This window comes from Mytilus galloprovincialis, chromosome 6, assembly GCF_965363235.1.
Source record: "Mytilus galloprovincialis chromosome 6, xbMytGall1.hap1.1, whole genome shotgun sequence".
NCBI classification, from domain to species: domain Eukaryota; kingdom Metazoa; phylum Mollusca; class Bivalvia; order Mytilida; family Mytilidae; genus Mytilus; species Mytilus galloprovincialis.
In genome coordinates, this window is record NC_134843.1 from 77,581,318 (window position 1) to 77,603,874 (window position 22,557).

General features: G+C 32.5%; 1 long non-coding RNA gene across 1 annotated transcript; it reads right to left on the reverse strand.

The window, feature by feature from the left end:
• Positions 1-21,058: 21,058 nt before the first annotated feature.
• Positions 21,059-22,335, reverse strand: LOC143078332 (uncharacterized). Its single transcript, XR_012979176.1, has 3 exons — positions 22,054-22,335; positions 21,710-21,814; positions 21,059-21,521 (listed from the first exon to the last, which is right to left on the reverse strand). It is a non-coding gene; the product is annotated as an uncharacterized LOC143078332 (long non-coding RNA).
• Positions 22,336-22,557: the final 222 nt, after the last annotated feature.

Consider the following 22,557-nt stretch of genomic DNA (forward strand, 5'->3'; position numbering starts at 1 on the left):
ACGATATCCGTGTTATTTAGAAAATATAAATAACATATAACATTTTGATTCTATTTTACAAAATCAATGTATTCATTGTTTACCTATATGCTGACCTATCGTCAGAACCTTTCTTATTTCAAGAAAATGACCCTCCCATAGAAACGAAATTTGAATATATAATTATAAACTATATGTATGTTCTTATTTGTTTATTTAAAGAAATATGTTGAGAATTTTATTTTTTTAAATGGAAAATGAATCAAAGACAAAAAAACCGACTATAGCAGAAAATAGCTGAAGTCAATCAATGGGTCTTCAACACAGCGAGACAATCCCGCACCCGGTGGTTGGCTTCAACTTGCCCCTGAACAAAATTGTGTCATAGTTCAGTGAAAATTGACGTCACACTAATATCTAAAACATAAAAATCACTGGTGTTAAGCTGATCATGGTAACTAATATGGCGGAGGTAGAAAGAAGTAAAACCGATTTCTTTTTTTTTTCTCCGTGTAAGCGTGATGTTTTCAAGTATAACTCATCCACCAGGTTTATCTGTTTGGTTTTGTTTTGTTTTGTTTTGTGTTTATGTTTGTTAGTTCTTAATATCATCTATGGCCTCGTTACAAAAATAAAAGCCATCGAAAATTTAAGGAAGATAATGAAATTCGTTTGATATGATGATGGTCACTTTACTACAAGATATATGTAGTCGTTATTTGGACATAATAGTAGTAATTTATCAGTGATAATCGTAACTTTATCTGTTGGTGGGGACGGCGACAATGTCTAAATATTGTTTAAAAATTTGGAAGTGTTACCAAAATTAGTGAATACATTTTTATCTTAAACTAATTTACTTTTTTGCCTTGTAGATGTACATTCTATATACTTCACAAGTTAAAATTTACGGTACATATTGATTTGCTTATTGTATACTTTAAAAATAGGAAGAACATGTACAGTAAAACTTTTATAAGAAAAAAATCAATCAATCAATAACCGTATTTAGGTACCCAAAATCCTTGCAAATTGACTGGTGTCCATGGTACACTCTAGGACTTGCAGCTCACTATCAGAGAGGTCGACCCGGTAGTAAGTATAAGATGTACTGTGTTAATCATCCTGTGCTGCAGCGTTGTATTGTTACTCATATTATGTCTCTCCAGTAAATCTCCAGGCTAAAACCGAGCACAAACGTTCCAAAGCTGATAAAACCATAGAGAATATTAAGTATATCTGAATCAAACCATGTAATTGACGCTTACCTCCGCTGGTGGACTATCAGTCCCCGAGGGTATCATCAGCTCAGTAGTCCGCGCTTCGGTACTGACATGATTTAACAAACTTTACTAAAATTGTCCGTTTATAAATTTTGAAATCATTAAGAAACTAAGGTTTCAACTCCCTCAGGTAAAGTTGGGGATAGATGAATTTGGCCATTTATTTAATTTAGGTATGTTTGACGTATAGCTCTTCATTTCCTGTTTACAAAACTTTTAATTTCTAGAAAAACTAAGAATTTTCTTATCCCAGGCATAGATTACCTTAGCCGTATTTGGCACAACTTTTTGGAATTTTGGATCCTCAATGCTCTTCAATTTTGTACTTGTTTGGCTTTATAAATATGTTTATATGATCGTCACTGATGAGTCTTATGTAGACGAAAAGCTCGTCTGGCGTACTAAATTATAATCCTGGTACCTTTGATAACTATCTTCAAAGGTTACGGTACTTATACATCTTCGGATTTCAAATGTTTGGCTTTGAGCGTTCCTGATGAAGGTAAATTCAGAAATGCGCTTTGGACGCAAGAAATTATTAAACGTGTTGTTTTAATTGTTTACATCACTGGGTGGATACCTCTGCTGGTGGACTATCAGTCCCCGAGGGTATCATCAGCTCAGTAGTCAGTACTTTGGTACTGACATGATTAAACAAACTTTACTAAAATTGTCCATTTATAAATTTTGAAATTATTAAGAAACTAAGGTTTCAACTCCCTCAGGCAAAGTTGGCGTTAGATGAATTTGGCTATTTATTTTAGGTATGTTTGACATATAGCTCTTCACAGGTTTCGGTACTTATACATCTTCGGATTTCAAATGTTTGGCTTTGAGCGTTCCTGATGAAGGTAAATCCAGAAAAGCGCTTCCGACGCAAGAAATTATTAAACGTGTTGTTCTTAATTGTTTGCACGAAGAAACAATTTATCTTCTTTTATTGGAATGATTTCTCAGCTCTTATATACGCAATTTAATACTACAACCGTACCTAATTAGTGGTTTTTGTGTATGTGATATACCCGGTGACTGATAGTCCGCGTACAACGGTTTCAGCCCACGACCGGTTGTAGTTATTACAATGACATTTACATTAATGCTGAACATGACAGATCGAGATGCATTTTATGACAGCGAATATAGGATTGATTGATTGATTGTTGGTAATTAAAGTCCAGTGACAAATACTTTATTCTCGTTCCTGAAGAGAACAGATAATCAATAAATCTGTCCTATAAATGGGGCCGTCCGGGATGGAATTCGTGAAATTTGGACTACCTCTTGAAAATAAGGATAAGTCGGAATTGACTATTTTCCCTTGCAAAAGATTATCTTTGGGCCCCTCAAAGAGTAATTGTCAAGATTTGTAACGTTCAAAGAGCGTGGCATCGGATTTATCGTCCCCATTCTAACTGGACGTGGCTTTAAATTTACACATCCCGCAAGCCAAATCGGATGCCCGACATTGGCAAGGTTTTACTGCCGGTCGGAAGGAGACTAATGGTGTCAATATCTGTATCCCCAGGTCACCATTTTGATGTTTTTATTTGGAGGGGCAGATATAAGAAGGTTTATCAAAACACTGAAGAGAGTTTACAGAAAGAACAAATAGAATACGAAATCTTGGAAGAAAGAGATGCTTCCTCATAAAAAGAAAGAAGAAAGCTCTCGTGAGCATTTTTGACCCTGGAGATACGATGTCTTCTTAAATATTCGATGACTATTATTTCGGTAACGAGGCCATATGTTATATTCATAACACACAATCTCAACACAACTGTACAGATCAACCTGGCGGCTTAGTATTTCTTATAAACAACACGTGTACACAGAGAAGTTAGCAGCAAACAATTCTACTTATTTCTACCTCCGCAATATTGAGATCGTGCAGTTCCATGACCAGTTTTACACCATGGCCAGGGATGAATGAACTAACATAAAAACAAAAGTACAAAATTAACAAAAGTCAGAGCTCTGACTTGAGATAGACACAAACATGCGGTGGGTTAAATAGTTTTTGTGAACCCTAAACCTCTAGCCAATGTAGAATAAACAAATACAGTTAAAAAGAAAGTCCGAGTCTGATGTCAGAATAGGTAACAAAAGAAACTATAAAGCAAAATTACAATGATACATACATTTTCAATGGAATGCTTACCCTTACTGGTATGCCACCTCAAGACCTCAAGTAAACTGATTGAAATACTAGTATCATGTTATCATTTTATGAAAATCAATCACAATCCATCTGTCAAAACGTCTGGCATAGTTTATTCAACTTGATCTCATCAGATCAATTTGTTGTGATTGGTATAAAAAGAAGGAATTTTGGTAGGATTGGAATAGAGACTATTGTCAACTCCTCTTGACGTGTACGTAAGCCCCTTTTTTTCGATATTGTTAAAATTACATGTATGCCATACATGTATTAAGAGATCTTCAAATCTTGATATTCAAGACTTTTATACAAATCAGTTAAGCAGACGATGCAGTTTTGGAGGGGTTTGATATCAAGGACAAAGGACTATCATCAACAAGCAATGATATTTTGTGTTTTCGTCGTATTTATGATTAGCCATGGCATTTTCTGTTTTTGTCATATTTCTGATTGGCCATGGCGTTGCCTGTTTTCGTCGTATTTCTGATTGGCCATGACATTGCCTGTTTTTGTCATATTTCTGATTGGCCATGGCATTGTCTGTTTTTGTCATATTTCTGATTGGCCATGTCATTGTCTGTTTTCCTCGTATCTTTGATTGGCCATGTCATTGCCTGTTTTCGTCATATTTCTGATTGGCCATGGCATTTTCTGTTTTCGTCGTATTTTTGATTGCCCATGTCATTGTCTGTTTTTGTCGTATTTTTGATTGCCCATGGCATTGTCTGTTTTAGTCATATTTCTATTTGGCCATGGCATTGTCTGTTTTCGTCATATTTCTGATTGGCCATGTCATTGCCTGTTTTCGTCGTATTTTTGATTGGCCGTGTCATTGCCTGTTTTCGTTTTATTTCTGATTGGCCATGGCATTGTCTGTTTAAGTCATATTTCTGATTGGCCATGTCATTGCCTGTTCGTCGTATTTTTGATTGGCCATGGCATTTTCTGTTTTTGTCATATTTCTGATAAGCCATGTCATTGCCTGTTTTCGTCGTATTTTTTATTGGCCATGGAATTGCCTGTTTTCGTCGTATTTCTGATTGGCCATGGCATTGCCTGTTTTCGTTGTATTTCTGATTAGCCATGTCATTTCCTGTTTTCGTCGTATTTTTGATTGGCCATGTCATTGCCTGTTTTTGTCGTATTTCTGATTAGCCATGTCATTGTCTGTTTTCGTCGTATTTTTGATTGGTCATGTCATTGTCTGTTTTCGTCGTATTTCTGATCAGCCATGTCATTGCCTCTTTTCGTCGTAGTTTTGATTGGCCATGTCATTGCCTGTTTTCGTCGTATTTCTGATTTGCCATGGCATTGTCTGTTTTCGTCGATTTTGATTGTCCTCTTGGTAACTTCTGCATTTTTTCCAATTTTAAATAATTTGTTAACTTCTAAACGAGAATCATCCTGTAGCTTCTGTCATGTAATCAAATCTTTTAAAACATCGCTATCGTTGTCAAATAAGCATACTAGTGTGTGGCACTATGGTGACAAAACCCCAGAACCAATACACAGATATTCAGTACTTTATTTCATTACTTTTGTGTTATCAAAAGTACAATTTATTTTAATGTTTTGCTATCATTTGAATATTTATATTTTATCAAAAAAACTAAATATCTTAAACCATCTATTCAACAAAGTTTTATCCAAATTGCCATGAAACAGTTTTCAAATGTAGTACCAAGTATCCAGTCAAGGTTTTAAAAATAAGAAAAAAAGAATATATATTTCATATTTTTTTTTCCTGAATTGCTGTTTTCGTGACGATTTCAATTACGTTATAAGATTTATTCACTTTAACGATTGCATAATAAATTCATTATGGAAGCATGTGTGATTATTAAAATGATTGACTAAACAGGTTTCACCCCGTCATATTCTGTATGGGCTCGTCCCAAGTCTAGAGCTTGTAAATCATTCGGTGTTGTGTGTGCAAGTCTGTCATATTCGTAATTAAAAAAATTCTATTGTTATTATTGAGGCCGTTGCTTTTATGGTTTAAATTGTTTCATATTTTTCTTTTCAAAGCATTTTATAGCTGACTATATGATTTTAATTATTTCCTATCGTTGAAGGTCATATGATGACCTATAATTGTTTACATCCACGACAGTTTAACTCAGTTAGATAATTTGCTAATTGGCAATCATACCACATGTCCTTCATGTTAATATGATAATAGTAATCTAATATGATACAATGATACATACATTTTCAATGGAATGCTTACCCTTACTGGTATGCCACCTCAAGACCTCAAGTAAACTGATTGAAATACTAGTATCATGTTATCATTTTATGAAAATCAATCACAATCCATCTGTCAAAACGTCTGGCATAGTTTATTCAACTTGATCTCATCAGATCAATTTGTTGTGATTGGTATAAAAAGAAGGAATTTTGGTAGGATTGGAATAGAGACTATTGTCAACTCCTCTTGACGTGTACGTAAGCCCCTTTTTTTCGATATTGTTAAAATTACATGTATGCCATACATGTATTAAGAGATCTTCAAATCTTGATATTCAAGACTTTTATACAAATCAGTTAAGCAGACGATGCAGTTTTGGAGGGGTTTGATATCAAGGACAAAGGACTATCATCAACAAGCAATGATATTTTGTGTTTTCGTCGTATTTATGATTAGCCATGGCATTTTCTGTTTTTGTCATATTTCTGATTGGCCATGGCGTTGCCTGTTTTCGTCGTATTTCTGATTGGCCATGACATTGCCTGTTTTTGTCATATTTCTGATTGGCCATGGCATTGTCTGTTTTTGTCATATTTCTGATTGGCCATGTCATTGTCTGTTTTCCTCGTATCTTTGATTGGCCATGTCATTGCCTGTTTTCGTCATATTTCTGATTGGCCATGGCATTTTCTGTTTTCGTCGTATTTTTGATTGCCCATGTCATTGTCTGTTTTTGTCGTATTTTTGATTGCCCATGGCATTGTCTGTTTTAGTCATATTTCTATTTGGCCATGGCATTGTCTGTTTTCGTCATATTTCTGATTGGCCATGTCATTGCCTGTTTTCGTCGTATTTTTGATTGGCCGTGTCATTGCCTGTTTTCGTTTTATTTCTGATTGGCCATGGCATTGTCTGTTTAAGTCATATTTCTGATTGGCCATGTTATTGCCTGTTCGTCGTATTTTTGATTGGCCATGGCATTTTCTGTTTTTGTCATATTTCTGATAAGCCATGTCATTGCCTGTTTTCGTCGTATTTTTTATTGGCCATGGAATTGCCTGTTTTCGTCGTATTTCTGATTGGCCATGGCATTGCCTGTTTTCGTTGTATTTCTGATTAGCCATGTCATTTCCTGTTTTCGTCGTATTTTTGATTGGCCATGTCATTGCCTGTTTTTGTCGTATTTCTGATTAGCCATGTCATTGTCTGTTTTCGTCGTATTTTTGATTGGTCATGTCATTGTCTGTTTTCGTCGTATTTCTGATCAGCCATGTCATTGCCTCTTTTCGTCGTAGTTTTGATTGGCCATGTCATTGCCTGTTTTCGTCGTATTTCTGATTTGCCATGGCATTGTCTGTTTTCGTCGATTTTGATTGTCCTCTTGGTAACTTCTGCATTTTTTCCAATTTTAAATAATTTGTTAACTTCTAAACGAGAATCATCCTGTAGCTTCTGTCATGTAATCAAATCTTTTAAAACATCGCTATCGTTGTCAAATAAGCATACTAGTGTGTGGCACTATGGTGACAAAACCCCAGAACCAATACACAGATATTCAGTACTTTATTTCATTACTTTTGTGTTATCAAAAGTACAATTTATTTTAATGTTTTGCTATCATTTGAATATTTATATTTCATCAAAAAAAAACTAAATATCTTAAACCATCTATTCAACAAAGTTTTATCCAAATTGCCATGAAACAGTTTTCAAATGTAGTACCAAGTATCCAGTCAAGGTTTTAAAAATAAGAAAAAAAGAATATATATTTCATATTTTTTTTTTCCTGAATTGCTGTTTTCGTGACGATTTCAATTACGTTATAACATTTATTCACTTTAACGATTGCATAATAAATTCATTATGGAAGCATGTGTGATTATTAAAATGATTGACTAAACATGTTTCACCCCGTCATATTCTGTATGGGCTCGTCCCAAGTCTAGAGCTTGTAAATCATTCGGTGTTGTGTGTGCAAGTCTGTCATATTCGTAATTAAAAAAATTCTATTGTTATTATTGAGGCCGTTGCTTTTATGGTTTGAATTGTTTCATATTTTTCTTTTCAAAGCATTTTATAGCTGACTATATGATTTTAATTATTTCCTATCGTTGAAGGTCATATGATGACCTATAATTGTTTACATCCACGACAGTTTAACTCAGTTAGATAATTTGCTAATTGGCAATCATACCACATGTCCTTCATGTTAATATGATAATAGTAATCTAATATAAACTAGCATCAACTTGTTCTGATATGACAGTAAGATTTTACACATTTAAAACGAATAAATTAAGTGTTAATTTTCATACAGTGTTTACAGTGTAATGTAATGACAACCTTCTGATATATAATTAAGAAATCCTTATAAATCTATTTGTCATCAACATGTTCGAACCCCCACCTCCAACACAGTACATATCAAGCAAGTGTTCAAGTTTTTCCATGAGGTGTGAAAAACTAAAAAAAGATAAGAACAAGTAATGCTACAGAATTATACTGTGTTTGTCTCATGTGCATCTCCAGCATTGTATGCATTATGAATGATAAAATATGCATTAAATAATAGGAAAAAATCTTTCATTGTATTTGTATACGCCCAGTTATGGGACGTTTTATAGTAAACTGGTGTCCGTCCGTCTGTCCGCCCGTCCGTACAATAACTAAAAAACACTTTAATCGAATTGTCTGAAACTTTGATGAAATATTGATATCTGTTGTCGTGAGCTCCATTTCGTTTTTCTTTACAATTTTTTTTTATTCAACGTTTCGGAGTTCTGGGTGTTTATCCGGAAAAAAGGTTGGATTTGAGGTTTTCAGACATTAACTCAAAAATGCTGTAAGCTGTTTCGATGAAACTTTGATGAATTATTTATTTCTGTTGAAATGAGCTGCCTTTCGTGTTGTGGGGTTTAATTCATTAAAAGGGGGGATTTCCAGGTTTCGGACAATAACTCAAAAATACTTTAAGCTGTTAAACTTATATTGAAATGAGCTGCCTTTCGATCTACATAAACTTTAGATTTAACCCTCCCAAGCTATTGGGATTTATTCAATAAAAAGAGTGGATTTCCGGTTTTCGAAATATAACTCAAAAGTGCTTTTAGTAGTTTTTATGAAAATTGAGTGATTTGTTAACCTCTATTGATGTTATTCTTCGAAAAAGCGACGGCCGTATCATGCGCTTATGGTGCAGTTGTTTATTGTGTTGTCCTCTTTTGTATTCTACATCACCAGAATATTCGTTGAATTTAACTGTAAACATCCAAGGGTACAAAGCTTTTGAAAATTCTTTCAGATTCAACATTGGAAAATATCAAAATAATATTTGACCATTTCAAATATATTGCTGTTGTATTAATGGATCTGTTGAAACGACTTCCGAGCATATCACATGTGTTAACAGTAAATGCGATAGTTACATTTCGAATTAATTGATATTTCTATATTACTGAGAGACCAAATGTCGATGCATTCAATCTTGCTTACTTAAAACTCCATGCACTCCTTCGGGAAATGTTTTGTTAAGCGATTTTTACAATAAAAAGTCTATTTACGATTTTTGAACATCAATATATCACTTTTGTCTCCTTCTCTGTGTTACGTTTTTGAGAAAATTTAACAAAAAAATCATTAAGGGGTGTAATTCTTGGGAGTGTGCTTTTTAACATATTTTGAAATGAATTTTTAATCTATTTAAGACAGCATATTGTACATTTAAGGTGATGTCAACACTCTATCATGATTAATCAGCAGGCCAATTTTGTTGAGAACCAATTATAGATAGACTTGTCATAGATCACAGGATTAACATTTTGACCAAAGACGGTCGTTTCTTCCAAAAAAAGCTCACCAGTGATGCTCAATCCAAAAAAGTAAAAAGGGCCAAATAAAGTACGATATTTTTATTTCAAACACATGAACGCATCACTAAATAAATTGAACTTTTATTCAATTTATAATATCACAGTTTGCATCATGGTATTTCTTCAGTTTAGATATATATTTAACGTTTGATGACTGAATTCATAACTAAAATCAAAAAAATGCATACACTAAAAGTCTAATTAAAACACTTATGATGTACATAAATTTTGTAGGAAAAAATCCCCTAACACTTACAAGTCAGGTAAAATGATATTCAAAATGATTTGCTTTTAGTTTGTACAAAATGTGTTTCTAGAACAACCCTAGGTACGCGCATTACAAAGGATTTGTAAGACCATTTAACTCTAAATAAAACAACCAAAAACGGTTTAAGATGAACTTTGTATGAAGTTATTTTCACAATAACAAAGCATCATGAATTGGGAAATATAGACAAACGATATCGTATAGATCATAAAACACACCAAAACTGGCTACATAGTATACACATCTTACGGTTTTATCGGATTAATTATTACATATTTGCGACCATGCGAGGCCATCGTCAGACATATCCTAGTAGTAAATGATTAGTTTGTTCTGTTTTAAAAACCTCCTAGTATGAATCCACAATATTATGATATCCGGATATTAATTTATGCAATAGGAGGTGATAAACAAATTTAGATCCCTTAGATATCCTAATGTATTTCAATAGTTGTTTATAAATTAACAGTGACTAGTTCCTTTCTATTGTTACTTTGACTCATACATATTTTAATTTTTTTTGGTATGTTCATATTCCTAGTGAACATTTCTTAGCTTCCAAAGACTACTGCTTTTTTTAATTTTAAATTCTTTATTACAATGAAAATAAGTGTTAAACTTATATTATGCGTGTTTCGTGCATGGCCCCGCCCACATTATTTATGTATGTCCCTGTCCCAAGTCGGGAGCCTGTAATTGAGTGGTTGTCGTTTGTTTATGTGTTACATATTTGTTTTACGTTCTTTTTTTTTACATAAATAAGGCCGTTAGTTTTCTCGTTTGAATTGTTTTACATTGTCTTATCGAGACCTATTATTGCTGACTATGCGGTATGGGCTTTGCTCATTGTTGAAGGCCGTACGGTGACCTATAGTTGTTAATGTCTGTGTCATTTTGGTCTTTTGTGGATAGTTGTCTCATTGGCAATCATACCACATCTTCTTTTTTATATGGCAGTCATTTTGTTTTATATGTTCTATTGTATTTATCGCTTAGAAGACTTCTTTTTGATTTCTTACAAGGACTATAAATAAAGCGTATTAAATTGTCAATATACTTTTTTCTTCGTAACACAGATATTTCATAAGGATTCATTTTGAATGACAGATGCAATAACGTAGCGATTAAAATATACCAAATAACCACAGAAGTAACCACAAGGGTAACCACAAAGGTAACTACATTAAAAATCTTAAGCAATGCTTAGAAGTGCATAAAGCAACCATACGAATAACTTGATTTTATTTTTACTTTCCTATTTTTAGCATTACGATTCTTTGGTTTGCGCTTTTTGACACAATTTAAAATTAAAATTTAATATATTTTATTGTCACGAATGTGACCTACCGAATTAGACCGTTTACCGGGTTTGTTATAAGATGAGCAACACGACGGATGCCTCGTGTGTAACAGGATCTGCCTACCCTTCTGGAGTACCTGAGATCACCCCCACTTTTTAATTGGGGTTCGTGTTGCTAAGTCTTTAGATTCTATGTTGTGTCTTGTGAACTGTTATTTGTCTGTTTGTCTTTTCTATTTTGTAGCCATGACGTTGTTAGTTCATTTTTGATCTATGAGTGTGACTATTCCTCTGGTATCTTTCGACCTTCTTTTTTCGTACAAATAAGTTGATGCTAAGACTTTGGCCTGATTTATATGCACGTAAATTTCATTCAGAACAAACAGTAGATCGACTCATTGTAGAGTACCAGGATTTAAATGTTAACTAAAGACGCCAGTTTCGTCTGCAAAAGACTCAACGTTGATGCTCGAACCAAAATATGCAAAGGGCCAAATAAAGTATATTGTGTATCATGCATGGTTTTTAGTCAGCACAAACGACTAAATGAATACTATAAAAAGATGTGCATTTAATTTTCCATGACCTCATGTACTTCATGCAACAATACATTGCCTAAATTTAAAACTGTATTCACTGAAAGTCTAATAAAAAAGACTTATGGTTTCAAAATAAAAAAAATCCCCTATCACTTATAGGACAGGTTGAATGATATCAGAAATTATTTGCCTTTTCGTTCGTACAAAACGTGTTTCTAAACTAATCCTAGATACACGCTTTATAGCAGGTTTGTGGTTTGTGAGACCTTTTACCCCAAAACAGATCAACTAGAACGGTTTACTATAAACTTTGTATGAGGTTATTTTCCACAATAACAAAGCATAATGAATTGCCAAATTTAGACAAAATATATCATATAGATCACGAAAAACATCGCAAACGCTACATTGTATACGCATTTTATGGTTTTGTCTGTTTAATTGATAAATATTGCCGACCATGCGAGTCCATCATGGCCAACACAGGTCGTCGGACATATCCTAGCAGTAAATGATTAGTGCTTTTCTTATAAAAAGCTGCCTAGTATGACCCCATTATATTATAATTTCCGAATATCAACTTATTTATATACTATGAGCTAATAAACACATTTGGATCCCTTAGACATCCTAATGCATTTCAATAGTTGTTTATAAATACACAGTGACTCGTTTCTTTTTATTGTTAGTGTGACGCATGTCAACGTATATTTATTCCACCTAATAGAAGTTCCAACGGAAACTTTGTTATAAAGATTGTCATAATATCTATTCCTGTAGTAACAAATATTCTATACCCTTTATTCCGTTAGGGATATATACTGTAATATTTATTCCTGTGGAAATAGTATTCCAGAAGATTTTTTTTTTCTTTTTGGAACATTGCTTATGCAGGAACTTTTATTCCGTGACACGCATTCATATTTTAATCTGTTTTGGTATGTTCATATTCCTAGTGAACATTTCCTTAGCTTCAAAATATTACTGCTGTTGGTTTTTTGAAGTGTTGAACTTATATTATGCGTGTTTTACTGCATGACTGTCATTTTGTTTTATATGTTCTACTGTATTTATCGCATAGAAGACTAGTATTTGATTTCACACAAGGTATATTAATAAAGCATATTAAATTGTATATTAATTTTTTTCTTCATTACACAGATGTTTCTTAAGGATTCATTTTGATTGACAGATTCAATCACGTAGCGATTATAATGTATCAAATAACCCCAGTAGTAACCACAAAGGTAACCTCAAAGGTTACTACATTAAAAATCTTCAGCAATGCTTAGAAGTGAATCCAAGCAACCATACGAAACACTTGATTTTATTTTTACTTTCCTAGTTTTAGCATTACGGTTCTTTGGTGTGTGCTTTTTGACATAATTTGAAATTAACATTTGATATATTTAAGACAGTATATTGTCACGAATGTGACCTACGGAATTAGACTATTTACCGGATTTTTTAGCAACATAAGCAACACGACGAGTGCCTCATGTGAAGCAGGATCTGCTTAACCTTCCGGAGCACCTGAGATCACCCCTATTTTTGATGTGGTTCGTGTTGCTTAGTCTTTAGATTCTATGTTGTGTCTTGTGTACTATTATTTGTTTGTTTGTCTTTTTATTTTTAGCCATGGCGTTGTCAGTTTATTTTCTATCTATGAGTGTGACTGTCCCTGTGGTATCTTTCGACCCTCTTTTTTGTACAATTACGTTGATGCTTAACCATTAGCCTGATTTATTATACCAGGATTACATTTTAAAATGTTGACTAAATACGCTCTGTTTGCCTGCAAAAGACTCAACGTTGATGCTCGAATCAAAATAAGTTAAAGGGCCAAATAAAGTACATTGTGTATCATTCGTGGTATTTAGTCCGCACAAACGACTAAATTAATACAATAAAAAGATCTATATTTAATTTTCCATGACCTCATGTAGTTCATATAACAATACAATACTTAAATTTAAAACTGCATACACTAAAAGTCTAATGAAAAGACTCATGATTTTCTTAATAAAAAAATCCCCTAACACTTACAGGACAGGTAAAATGATATCTGGAATGATTTGCTAATCGTTCGCACAAAACGTGTTTCCAAATTAATCCTTGATACACGCTTTATAGCAGGTTTGTGGTTTGTGAGACTATTTACCCCAAAACAGATCAACCAAAACGGTTTACAAAACATTTTGTACGAGGTTATTTTCCACAATGACAAAACATCAAGAATTGCCAAATTTAGACAAAACATATCATATAGATCATGAAACACATCAGAACTTACTACATAGTATACACATGTAACGGTTTTATCGGATTATTTGACAAGTATTGCCGACCACGCGAGGCCATAATGGCCAATACAGGTCGTCAGACATATCATAGCAGTAAATTATAAATTCGTTCTTTGTGAAAAAAAAACCTCCTAGTATGACGCAACAAGATTATAATATACGGATATTAATGTAAATATTAAGAGGTGATAAACAAATTTAGATTCTTTAGACATCCTAATGTATTTCAATAGTTTATAAATCAACAGTGACTTGTTCATTTCTATTGTTACTGTGAAGCATATATATTATTATCTGTTTTGATATTTATATTCTAAGTAAATATATCCTTAGCATCCAAAGACTACTGCATTTGGTTTTATGTTCTATTGTATTTATCGCTATGAAGACCTATTTGATTTCATACAAGGACTATCAATAAAGCGTATTAAATTGCATATAATTTTTTCTTCGTAACACAGATGTTTCATAAGGTTTCATTTTGAATGACAGAATCAATCACGAATTTACCAAATAACCACAATGGAAACCACAAGGGTAACTACATTACAAATATTCAGCAATGCTTAGAAGTACGTACAAGCACACATACGAACAACTTGATTTTACTTTTTACCTTCCGAGTTTGAGCATTAAGATTCTTGGGTGCAGTTTTTTGGCATAATTTGAAATTAAAATTTAATATATTTAAGACAGAATATTGTACAGTAAAGTTGGTGCTTAAACTTTTTCCGGATTCATCCGCACGTAAACTTTGTTGATAACAAACAGTAGATCGACTCATCATAGTTATCAGGATTAAAATAGTGACTCAAAACGTTCGTTTTCTTTGCAAAAAGACTTACCGTTGAAACTCGAACCAAAAAAGTTAAAAGGGCCAAATAAAGTACGATACTTTTATTTCAAACACATGAACGCTTCGAAAAAGTGAACTCATCTTAAAAAGAATTGAGCATTAACTAATTTAATCTATTGTATTACAGTTTGCCTCATGGTATTTCTTCATTTCTAATGTATTAATAAACAACTAACGGAATAAATCATAAAAAATATGCATTTAATTTTTTGCATACACTGGACGTCTAATAAAAACACTGATAATGTACATAAATGTTGTAAGAAATAATCCCCTAATACTTACAAGACAGGTAAAATGATACCTGAAATGATTTGCTTTTCTTTCGTTAAAAACGTGTTTCTTAATTAACCCTAGGTACACGCCTTACGGTAGGTTTGTGAGACCATTTAACCCAAAACAGAACAACCAAACACGGTTTGAATTAAACTTTCTATGAAGTTATTTCAACAATAACAAATTTAAAGTATCATGAACTGGCAAATTTAGACAAAACATATCATATAGATCATGAAACACATCAAAACTTACTACATAGTATACACATGCAATGGTTTTATCGGATTAATTGACAAGTATTCCCGACCATGCGAGGCCATCATGGCCAATACAGGTCGTCGGACATATCCTAGCTGTAAATGATAAAGTTCGTTCTGTTTTAAAAACCTCCTAGTATGACTCAACAATATTAAAATATACGGATATTAGTTTTAATAATATGAGGTGATAAATACATTTAGATCACTTAGACATCTTAACGTATTTTAATAGTTTATAAATTAGCAATGACTTGTTTCTTTCTATTGTTACTGTGAAGCATAAATATTTTAATTTGTATTGGTATGTTCTTATTCCTATTGAGCATTTTCTTAGCTTCCAAATACCACTGCTATTTTAATTGTTTATTCTTTATTACATTGACAATAAGTGTTGAACTTATAAAATGCGTGGTTTAATGCATGACAGTCATTTTGTTTTATATGTTGTATTGTATTTATCGCTTAGAAGGATTCTATTCGATTTCATACACGGACTGTAAACAAAGTGTATTAAATTGCATATCATTTTTTTTTCTTTACACAGTTGTTTCATAAGGATTTATTTTGTATGACAGATGCAATCAAATAGTGATTATAATGCACCAAATAACCACAGTAGTAAACACAAGGGTAACCACAAAGGTTAATAAATAAAAAATGTTCAGCAATGCTTGGAATTGCTTAAAAGAAACAATACGAAAAACTTGTTTTTACTTTTTACTTTCCTGGTTTGAGCATTACGTCTCTTAGGTGTGTGTTTTTTTACATAATTTGAAATTTGAATTTAATGTATTTAAGAAAGCATATTGTCACGAATGTGACCTACTGAATTAGACTATTTGCCTGGATTGTTATAATATGAGCAACACGACGGATGCCACATGTTGAGCAGGATCTGCTTACCCTTTCGGAGCTGATAAAATTATCCCCCTTTTATGTTGGGGTTCGTGTTGCTTGTCTTTAATTCACTATGTTGTGTCTTGTGTACTATTATTTTTCTATTTGTCTTTTCATATGGCGTTGTCAGTTTATTTTCATCTATGCTTGTGACTGTCCCTCTGGTATCTTTCGCCACTCTTTTTGTACAATTAAGTTGGTGCTAAAACTATATCCTGATTTTTCCTCACAAAAATTTTGATGAGAACAAACATTAGATCGACTCATCATAGATACAAGGTAAAATGTTGACTCAAGACGCCCGTTTCTGTAAAAGACTCACCGTTAATGCCCGAACCAAAATAATTTTAAGGGCCAAATAAATTACATTGTGTATCATGGTATTTCTTCAGCACAAACGACTGAATAAATAAAATAAAAAGATGTGCATTTAATTTTTGATGACCTCATTACATGTAGTTCATATAACAGTTCGTTACTAGAATTTAAAAAAGCATACACTAAAAGTCTAATAAAAACACTATTGCATGTTATGATGTACATAAATTTTGATAAATAATAATCCCCTAACACTTACAGGACAGGTAAAACTATATCTGAAATGATTTTCTTTTCGTTCGTACAAAACATGTTTCTTAAAATAGGTACACGTAGTACAGTAGGTTTGTGAGACCATTTAACCAAAAACAGAACAACTAAAACGGTTTAAGATCAACTTTGTATGCATGGCAGTTATTTTATTTTAATCATTCTAGTGAATTTATTGCTGAGGAGAATTCTATTTGATTTCATACAAGGACTATAAGCGAATCGTATTAAATTGTACATCATTTTTTTTTTCTTTAGACAGTTGTTTCATAAGGATTTATTTTGAATGACAAATGCAATCACGTAGTGATTATAATGCACCAAATAACCACAGTAGTAAACACAAGGATAACCACAAAGGTTACTGCATTAAAAATGTTCAGCAACGCTCAGGAGTGCGTACAGGCAACCGTACGAAAAAAAAACACTTTTACTTTCCTAGTTTGAACATTTTGATTCTTGGGTGTGTGCCTTTTGACATAGTTTGACTTTAAAATATATTTAAGACAGCATATTGTACAATGAAGTTGGTGCTTTAACTGTATCTTGATTCATCCGCACGTAAACTTTGTTCAGAATAAAAGGTAGATCGACTCATCATAGCTACCAGGATTAAAATGTTGACAAAAGATGCTCGTTTAGTCTGCAAAACACTCACCGATGATGCTAGAACCAAATAAAGTTTAAAGGGTCAAATAAAGTACAGTGTGTATCATGGTATTTATTCAGTACAAACGACTAAATAAATGCAATAAAAAGATGTGCATTTCATTTTTCATGATCTCATGTAGTTCATTAACGATTCATTACTTAAATTTAAAAATGCACACACTGAAAGTCTAATAAAAAGACTTGTGATTGCTTAATAAAAATATGCCCTAACACTGACAGGACAAGTAAAATGATATCTGAAATTATTTGCTTTTCTTTCTTACGAACCGTGTTTCTAATATAACCCTATGTACACGCATTACAGCAGGTTTGTGAGACCATTTAGTCAAAAATAGAACAATTAAAAACGGTTTAAAATCAACTTTGTATGAAATTATTCCACAATATCAAAGCACATAACATATCATGTATAATCATTAAACACACCAGAACCGGCTACAAAGTATACACATCCAACGGTTTTATCGGATTAATTAACAGAAATTGCCGACCACGCAAGGCTATCATGGCCAAATAAGGTCGTCACCCACCCACTAGTTGAAACTGATAAGTGCGTTCATTTATTTAAAACCTAATACTAGTATGACTCCACAAAATTATAATATTCAGATGTTAATTGATATATGAGGTGATAAACAATTTTATATCACTCAGACATCCTAATGTATTTCACTAGTTTATAAATTAACATTGACTCGTTGCATTCTATTGTTACTATAAAGCATATATATTTCGATTTGTTTTGGTTTGTTTATATTTTCTTAGTGAACATTTCCTTACTTCCTAGTATTATTTCATGTTTTTTTTTTATTTTGATAAGATGTAAAATTATTGTTTGGCTTTTATTTTGCATGTAACACTTTTTGTTTCAAATGTTCTGTTGCATTTTTCGCTTATAGCTTTGAAGACTTGTATTTCTATTGTATTTTTTGGCTTTAAGTTTAGAAGACTTGTGTTTGTATTGTATTTTTAGCTTTAAGTTTTGAAGATTTGTGTTTCTATTGTATTTTTGGCTTTGAGTTTTGAAGACTTATGCCCTAATTTAATTTTATACGACTACACACAAAGAGTATTACATAGTATCTCATTTTTTTCGCAACCCAGAGGTTTCATTAGGATTCATTTTGACAGATGCAGTCACGAATGTACCAAATAACCACAGTGGAAACCACAAGGATAACCACAAAGGTTACTACATTAAAATGTTTCAGCAATTCTTAGAAGTACATATAAGCAACTATATGGAAAACCTGATTTGATTGTCACTTTTCTGGTTTAAGCATTATGATATAATAATAAAACGTAAATGCTTCTTTTTGCAGTATTCGTTTCGGGGTGTCCAAAAGCGATAATCATACGCACATATTTATTCAATCAATTTAATGATTTAAAAGATGTGCAAATGAGATAACCATCTACCAAATGCCTTTGATGAAAATAACTACAGATCATCGTACTGCTTCCAAATAGTACTAGAAAGAAAAAACATGGCAATACTATGATTATTTTAAAAATTGCAAAAGTTTTTATTCTTCCATAGAGTTGACAGTGACTTTAACATCACACGTGAAATGACTATCTACACCCTCGTTAACATTGATACCAACTACTTTGCTATATCTGAATAATGTCCTAACAGTCACTCCACTGCTTACAGGTTGCTTGAAAATACAAAATTTCTTAATAAATCAAATATGATCATAAGTGATGAAAACACTATACTTGAACTGCAGGTAATTTTTTCTACACTTTTTCCATCAAAGTCATTATAAATAACATTTGTGTAAGCTTTTATAGATTTATAATGCCAACTTTTCTCTTGAGATTGTTCGGAATACCGTTCTAGTAGATATTACCTGTAGAAATATAGGCAGGTCCCTGATCTTGTTTTGGAGATAATTGAGAATCATATGAGACTAGATGTGTCAAAGCAACACGAATGGCCCCGTCTCAAAAAGTTTAAAATCTGCAATTTCAATAACACATGTGGACACAAACACACATACCAAAACTCAGCCCAATATCTGAAAGCATTTAGAAAAAAGGTTAATATAACTGTGATTTTCAAAAATTGATCAGAACCCAAGTCTGAAATTACAGCAAAAATTAGCCTAGAGGAACAAAACTTAAACTTGATCTGTAACCAATCTTGGTTAACTCACACCCCAAAAACCATCCCAATATCTGAAAGTCCAAAGCCCGTTATTTCGGCAAAAATTAGCGGAGCGGAACGAAACTTAAACTTCATCTGTAACTCATCATGGTTAACTTACATATTAAAAATCAGCCTAATATCTGAAGGCGTTTAGAAAAAAAAACTCCGTATAATGGTTTGTTGCGGAATGACGGAATTACGGCATTATGGACAAGGGTGAAACTATATGGCACCGACAACTTCGTTGCGGGACCATAATAAAATATCTATTCTCAAATAACAGTGTTTGCATGCTTTAGATATCATTTAGTCTCGTATTCAATGTTCATACCAACAGAAACACTGTGAAGTAAACGTCTGTACCATGAGGAAAATATTCACTGATACAGTTTTTTTTAAACCGAGTTATCATATATATGTAAACTTCAGATTTATGTACGACCTCAAATCTGTGTCCGTTTCTCAAATATATGCCCAATCGTGACGTCAATTGCTAATTTATGTCCATGAAAAATTATTCGACCTCAAATCTGTGGCCGAATTTTAATCATGACGTCATTCGCAAATCTATGTCCTTAAAAATATAATTCGACCTCAAATATGTGGCCGATTTTTATTGTGACGTTTTTCTCAAATTTATGTCCGTTATAAAAGAAAAGTCTTTAAAACTGTGTAATGTTTAATTTTTTTTTTAGCCATGCGCAAATTTATGCCCGTCTAATAATTTCGGCCTTATAGTTTTTTTTTTATTATGTCATTTTCCATAGGTCAATATTAATTTGTTGGTATGTGTTTTACATGTGTGTACAAGAGCTCAAGTATCAGTAAATCTTTCGTTCTTATGTTGTACTGCTATACCACTGTCCCAGATTAGGGTGAGGGTTTGAATCCCGCTAACATGTTTAACCCCGTCACATTATTTATGTATGTGCATGTCCCAAGTCAGGAGCCTGTAATTCAGTGGTTGTCATTTGTTCATGTGTTACATTTTTGTTCATTTTTTTTACATAAATGAGGCCGTTAGTTTTCTCGTTTGAATTGTTTTACATTGTCTTATTGGGGGCCTTTTATAGCTGACTATGCTGTATGGGCTTTGCTTATTGTTGAAGGCTGTACGGTTACCTATAGTTGTTAATGTTTGTGTCATTTTGGTCTTTTGTGGATAGTTGTCTCATTGGCAATAATACCACATCTTCTTTTTTATACTAGCTAGATTATTTCGCTTGTATTTAAACAGAGACTAAGAAAGTCCCTGATTTAAAATATTTTTTCTTAAGTACGGTCTTGTATGATTTTTGTTTTATACGGTAATTTCTCCATGTTTGTGGTTAAAATCATGTGTGTGTTATTATTGTATGCCGTCTTGGAGAATTAAACTACACATTTATTTTTACTAAAAAGACAGTAAAGAATTACTATTTGTATGCAACTTATGCGTTCTTCAATTGTCTCTTAATTCTCTCATATTGCTGTTAAATTGACATTCATACCACATTATCTATTATATGTTACTTTAAATATCAATAAAATCATTCTGAATTGATAAAAATAAAAGTTACGTGCTCTATATTTTTAATTACAATATTTGTGAATCACAATAGAGCATATATCAATTGTTTGGTCTTAGCTGATATCTATTTAGTTCAAATGTAAAACTTGTAATTATGTCTTTAATAACAAAAATCTTTCCCCGAGAAGGATCATTTTTTATGTTTTGGCATATTCCTTCTCTCCAGAAACCGGATGTAAACACTGCCGTCCCTTTGTTCATAGCTAGATTTGTTTTGAATTGCAAATACTCCCAAATAGTAGGAGTGAAAATATCCTGATAATTGTCAGAAAACAGTTCAAGAGGATATATCTCTAGTTGACGTTTTTGAAAATAATCCATCAGCCCACTATTCATAACAGATTTTCCTCCAGTCTAAAAAAACAAATCATAAAGCAATTTTAAACCATTTGTATTAATAAATAAAATATTAAAATTACTTCTGTCGTATAAACCACATTGGCACTGATAATGAATAGATACATAAAAAGTAAAAGGATAATATTTTTTTTTATAAATTAACATTTGATATTTTTATTTACATATATGCATGTATGACTTACGGGAATAGCATTTTCTTTATCGTTGACATCATTTACAAAGCGTCTTTTGTAAAGTTCCTTGTAATACGGACTTGCACCTTCCATGGGATCGAGATTCTTTTGCATCTGAAAGAACATAAAGTAAAATATGTCGGAAAAAAATTAATTTAAAAAGAACATCATTAATTTACATGATTTTTTTTCATTTCGATTTGTTTTAATTCATTCAAAGGTGAAAACGTGTAAGACGGATCAACCTATTTTTTTTTAAATTGGCGTATAACTTTTTTTTTCAAAACACACATACACTATGCACACATGTGCAAAGTAGCAGAAATACTCTATCATACTAAAACATTACTTACGACTTCTAAATGTGCAATATCATTTGTTTCCGTAGTGAAGTATGTATCTCCGGTTTCTGTAACTATATGATCATTTTCCAACTGCCTCCCTTTGTTTGTCTCCTGAACTTCTTGGTGTTCTTCATTAGGTTCCGACACAATATCCATGGCTTCTTTAATAAAAATAAGTTTAAACAAATTAAACTGTATAGTCGATGGTTGTGTAACGTCCAGTGGCAAATTTAACGCAAACATATATATTAACATGATAACACAGTAAATTTAAAATATGCATTATTTTTATATAGATAAGACCGTTAAAAAAACACACACAACACAACACAACACAAAGTAACACACACACATACACACATTTTGTGAAACTATATGAAAGTTTTACACTAAATTCATTCTATTTCATTCATAAATTATTCTAAAATATTATAAAATGCCAAAGTGATACATGTACTGTATGTAAATATAACGTATCTATTGTAGCATTGGTGAAAATATTTTGGCAATAAA